We start from the raw sequence: 6,000 nt of genomic DNA on the forward strand, positions 1-6,000 counted from the left end.
TTTTAGATATGTGTCTTATCTTCATCTCTACAACCTTCAGTTAATGACACACATAGTCGACAGGTGATACCCACATATACTAGCACTCACATATGTTCCCCCTCAATGTATCATCAACTAAATGTGCACCCCATTTGTTGGAACAAGAAGCCAAAAAGAGCTCGATAGTGTTTGTTGGCCCACTTACAGACCCTTAATACGGGATGAGAAGGATTTAATGTATACTTCGCAATACCTCGAAGCTTATCTAGAACATATATGGCACGATGATACATGCCCCTCAGACATGGATTCATACATACATGCTTTTTACTATCCCACTAGGTCATACATTTCCCGCCTACAACTCTCCTCCGACCATCCAATCGTCTGTAGATATTGTATTGATATTTTTCTGTTTAGTGATTAGATAGTGGCAGTTATTGGTGACTGCCAAAGGGTGGACTGTCAAAGTCGAAAAATATTGCAGAACACACAGCATGTATAAACTGCACACACATGCCCACTGCGCGTGCACTTGTTCTGCAGTGCGTGCACATGTACGCACTTTGCATATGGTCGCTCCAGCGGTCCTGCGCACCGGCGCGTGGTATGGGTATTTACGGCAGAGTTTGTGTACGCATGGAGGGCCACCAGAACACATTACATATTTAATCCAAATAGTGCACAATGTACACATAGCCTCCCTGCACCACATCAGACAATTATAGCTGTTTAAATGGTAACAGAACAAAGGGATTCACCTTTACAGGATAGGAGGGGACAGAACAAGGTTACAAGGTGGTGTTTGGTATCCAGCTGTAGGGTATTTTAAGGGAAACATTCCCGTGTTGGTTTGAGGAAGATCGCATGTTCCTGTGGATAATTATGTGCAGGAGCAGAATATAGATATAAACTGTATTTACTGTACATTATGTATGCGGCGGGAATCCAGAGGAGACCACCCACAAGAGTAGTGAAAATAGACATCGCCCACCTATTCAAACAGACGTATGACCTCTCCTGTACTGTAAATGACCATCCCTGTGTCCAATGAACAAAGAGATTACAGTATCCATTGTGTTATGTTTTGGATGAAGTGAATAAAGAGAGCCTGCAGCAGGCTTTGTCAGACAGAAGGCTCACAACGCTATCTATCAGATGGCGGAGGACCGGACCGGGTAGCGCAAGCGAATCCACTCACGTATGTACATTGACTGTAGCCATTATTCTTTTATATTGTTTTGTATTGTAGTGTATAATGTGTATTGTAAACCCCCTTTCAGAAATAATCCACTGTGGTGTCGGAACCCAGCGGTAAAATCATCAATTGATGTCGTGTCCTCATTGCCCTGCTAAGGTTTAAAGTGTAATAGCATCACACTGCATTGCTGCATAAGGTTTAAAGTGTAATAGCATCACACTGCATTGCTGCATAAGGTTTAAAGTGTAATATCATTGCATTGCATTACTGTAAAGGTTTAAAGTGTATTTAAGGTGTGTTTAAGGTATAGCTTTCATTCCTGTAAAGATAATCAGCTTTATCACTTCATATGGTGTATGTCTTTTACATTTGAGCAGCAGGTGGTTGGGAGCTGCTCTCCTTATCTAGCTGGTGAGTATATGGGGATGTGCTGCCACTGGAGGGAATGGGGCTTTCTGGGTCTCACAATAGCTTTACTGGAATGCAAATACTTCAAAAAACATGTCAATAGATGGCCAGGGGAAAACAGGTAAAATAATACCAATATTTAAATGAGTCTATCTTGGCTCACTAACCAGTGAAAGTGTTCTGGTGCCGAATAGGCAGATGAAAAGATTATCCTTAGAGAAAAGCGTGAGACCATAAATTAGTTTAAGTCCACTTTCTCAGGGTACAGAGGATTGTGCTTGCCATGTAAAGTAGTTTAAAGTCTAGTTGTGATACAGAAAGAACATTGGAAAACTCATGATATAGGGGGTGATTCAGATCTGATCGTAGATGTGCTAAATTTAACACATCTACGATCAGTTACTCAGACATGCGGGGGGACGACCAGCACAGGGCTAGCCCACCCTGCATATCTGGCCCTACCCCTTCCCACACGGGTGCGAAAGCATCGCACAGTGACAATGCTTTTGCACCCACGAGTAGCTCCCTGCCTGCGCAGCCTAGCTGCACTGGCAGGTGGCTACCCTCCACGTCCCGAGTCGCAGCGGCCTGTGTGTGATATCACACAGCCACCGCAGCCCACCCGCGAGATGGTCTAGACACGTCTGCATTGTCCGGACCGCGCCCCACCAACGGCGTTCTAATGCCTCCTCCCGCCCCGCGACCTGATTGACAGGCAGAGGTGATCGCAGCCTTGACATACTTTTGCATCTCGCTGAGGGTTCACAGGGTGCGCACGTGCAGTGCGCCCGCTGTGCGAGCGAACTTCCCAAATGGCTTCAGACTGTGATCACTGCCGCTGCAGCGATCCAGTCTGAATTAGGCCCATAATCCACATGATTGTGCATCTGTATGCAGCGTTACGAGAGATGCCTTTGTGACTAGAACTCCTTCAGAAGTGGGGGGAGTGGAGTGAAAGAAGTGGGTCTTGGCTCCTGGTAAGCTTTCATAGGGGGCGGCTGACTCAGAGATGGTTCTTGCAGTGCTCCAGTTTGTTAGCAGCTGAGCTCTGGGAGCAAAAATCTCTGAAGAAGTCTGACCCCCCCCCATGGGATGGATGAAACGCGTTGGACCCTCTTTGGGTGGGATGTGTTCAAATTGAAATCTAAATTACAGTGTGAAAATAAAGCAGCCAGTATTTACCCTGCATAGAAACAAAATAACCCATCCAAATCTAACTCTCTCTGCACATGTTATATCTGCCCCACCTGCAGTGCACATGGTTCTGCCCAACTGCTAACAAATTTGCTGCTGCGATCAACTCCGAATTACCCCCCATGGTTTTGCCCATTAGGGAACAATTATGTTGCTGCGATCAGGTCTGAAATAGGTCCATTGTGCCCTATCAGGTATGTGTTTTCAATAAGTGTTTAATAAACAAGTTCTGTGAGTGAAACGTTATTAAACCTCCAAACTTCCATCATACAGCCTCCAGCCATATACAAACCTCAGGCCCTGCTCTGAATCCAGACAAATCACAGACAATGACATGGAACATGCACACTGTGAAATATATGCAAATTACATTTGCAAAACCAAAATTCATTAAATTGTGTCACAAGGTTTTCATTGTCCTATTCTTCTCCTACTCTTCTTTCCATTTGTCTGTTTGGAAACCAATCCTAAAGCACTAATTGAAGAATGCAGTGCATAGTAGCTCCAAAGGACTGTGCTCATTCCTGTAGTCATTACATTAGCATTATTGCATATAATACTAAGCATCATAACCATACTTGCCTACCTGACCCTCTCCATGAGGGAGAAAATGCTCTGTTCCTGGACTTTCTTGGTAATGTATGATTGCCATCACTTGTGGTGAAACACCTTTCTTATCAATGAACTAGCTCACCACAGGTGATGGCAATCATACATTACCAGGAAAGTCCAGAACCAGAGCATTTTCTCCCTCATGGAGAGGGTCACGTAGGCAAGTATGATCATAATATATTTATTATTTACATAATTTCTGCCCTTTATAAAAACATTTAGTGCAGTACCTTTAATATTTGGTTCTGTCCAGTAGGTCTATGGCATAGATGCCGAAACTACGGCCCATGTGACAAACATGGCCCACCACCTGGTCCAGTTTCGGCCCACAGTGAGGAGGCCTCGATCTGCGCTACTCCCCTGCACCTCCACCCCGGGGGAAGAAGGAAAGCTGTGCTTGCCCTGCTTGAGGGACAGACAGAGCTGAGGGGACACTTCCCAAGCCATCCCCCAACCCAGCCAGTGGCCTCCCACCTAGCCACAGAGTCAAACACATGGCAGAGAAGGACTGATGGCTGCATCTGATTAGAATAGGAACCATGCCATGAAGAGGATAGGGACCTGGGTTATGATTGTATGTATAGGGGGCATTTTCTAAGGGAGAAAAGGCACTGGGGACTGTGTATCAGAAGGAATCCTGGAGGATGGGGTGGGGGCATAATATAAGTAGGGGAGGGCCATTACCAGTGGGGAGAATAGAACCAGGAACAGTATCTGAGGAGGAGATATACCGTAACCGGAGGATAATACAAACCACAGTCATTATATTATTTATTTATTAACAGTTTCTTATATAGCGCAGCAAATTCCGTTGCGCTTTACAATTTGAAATAACAATAACAAACTGGGTGATAACAGTCATAGAGTTAGGAAGGCCCTGCTCGCAAGCTTACAATCTATAGGGAAATAGGCATATGTACACAAGGAAAGGTGCTATCTATTGCATAGAATGAGAAGACATGTGAGGATATGTGTGGACTGTACAGAGTGGATGTAATTTGATAGGAAGGTTTATGAAAGTTATGTGGGCGGTTCAGGAATTTGATACGCTTGCCTAAAGAGGTGAGTTTTGAGGGAACGCTTGAAGGTTTGGAGACTAGAGGAGAGTCTTATTGTGCGTGGTAGGGCATTCCACAGGGTGGGTGCAGCCCGATGAAAGTCCTGCAGTCGTGAGTGGGAGCGAGTAATGAGTGTGGATGAGAGACGCAGGTCTTGTGAAGAGCGCAGAGGTCGGGTTGGGAGATATTTTGTGATAAGCGAAGTGATGTACATTGGTGTAGTTTGGTTAATGGCCTTGTGTGTGAGTAAAAGTATTTTATATTGAATGCGGTAGAGTACAGGTAACCAATGGAGGGACTGACAGAGTGGATCTGCAGACGATGAACGTCTAGCGAGGAAGATAAGCCTCGCCGCTGCATTCAGAATGGATTGTAGTGGTGAGAGTCTTGTTTTGGGAAGACCAGTTAGGAGACTATTGCAATAATCAATGCAGGAGATAATGAGAGCGTGGATTAGAGTTTTAGCAGTGTCTTGTGTAAGGTATGGTCGTATTTTGGATATGTTTTTTAGATGCATGTAACATGATCTTGAGACAGATTGAATGTGGGGAACAAAGGACAGATCAGAGTCAAGGATGACACCTAGGCAGCGAGCTTGTGGGGTAGGGTAGATAGTAGAGTTTTCAACAGTGATAGAGATATCAGGTTGGTACCTACTATTGGCCGGTGGAAATATAATTAACTCTGTCTTTGAAATATTAAGTTTGAGGTGGCGAGATGTCATCCAGGATGAGATGGCAGAAAGGCATTCAGTGACACGGTCCAGTACAGATAGGGACAAGTCAGGGGAGGATAGGTAGATTTGAGTATCATCTGCGTACAGATGATACTGAAAACCAAAAGAGCTGATTAGTTTACCAAGAGATGAGGTATAGATAGAGAAAAGCAGAGGACCCAAGACTGAGCCTTGCGGTACTCCAACTGAAAGAGGTAGCGAAGAGGAGGTAGATTCAGAGAAGCGAACACTGAAGGAGCGATTAGATAGGTACGATAGGAACCAAGAAAGGGCTGTGTCTTTAAGACCTAGGGATTGTAGTGTCTGTATGAGAAGAGAGTGGTCTACAGTGTCAAATGCAGCAGATAGATCTAGAAGAATAAGTAGTGAGTAGTGGCCTTTAGACTTCGTAGTGACCAAATCATTAACCACTTTAGTCAGTGCCGTCTCTGTGGAATGTTGGGAACGGAAGCCTGACTGAAGTGGGTCCAACAAAGTGTATGAGTTAAGAAAGTGTGTGAGTCGAGTGTAGGCAAGTCTCTCAAGTAGCTTAGAGAGACAAGGGAGCTGAGAGATAGGGCGGTAGTTTGAGAGAGCATTAGGGTCAGAATTTTGTTTTTTTTAAATGGGAGTAATCACTGCATGCTTGAGGAGTGAAGGAAAAATACCAGTAGAGAGAGAGAGATTACAGATGTTAGTTAAGGTAGGGATGAGCACCAGAGACAGAGCTTTACTTATTTGTGAGGGTAAAGGATCAAGAGGAGAGGTAGTAGAGAAGCAGGATGAGAAGAGTGATGATACTTCATCTTCATTTGTGGGATCAAATGAAG

Source organism: Pseudophryne corroboree, chromosome 7 (genome assembly GCF_028390025.1).
Source record: "Pseudophryne corroboree isolate aPseCor3 chromosome 7, aPseCor3.hap2, whole genome shotgun sequence".
Classification (NCBI taxonomy): domain Eukaryota; kingdom Metazoa; phylum Chordata; class Amphibia; order Anura; family Myobatrachidae; genus Pseudophryne; species Pseudophryne corroboree.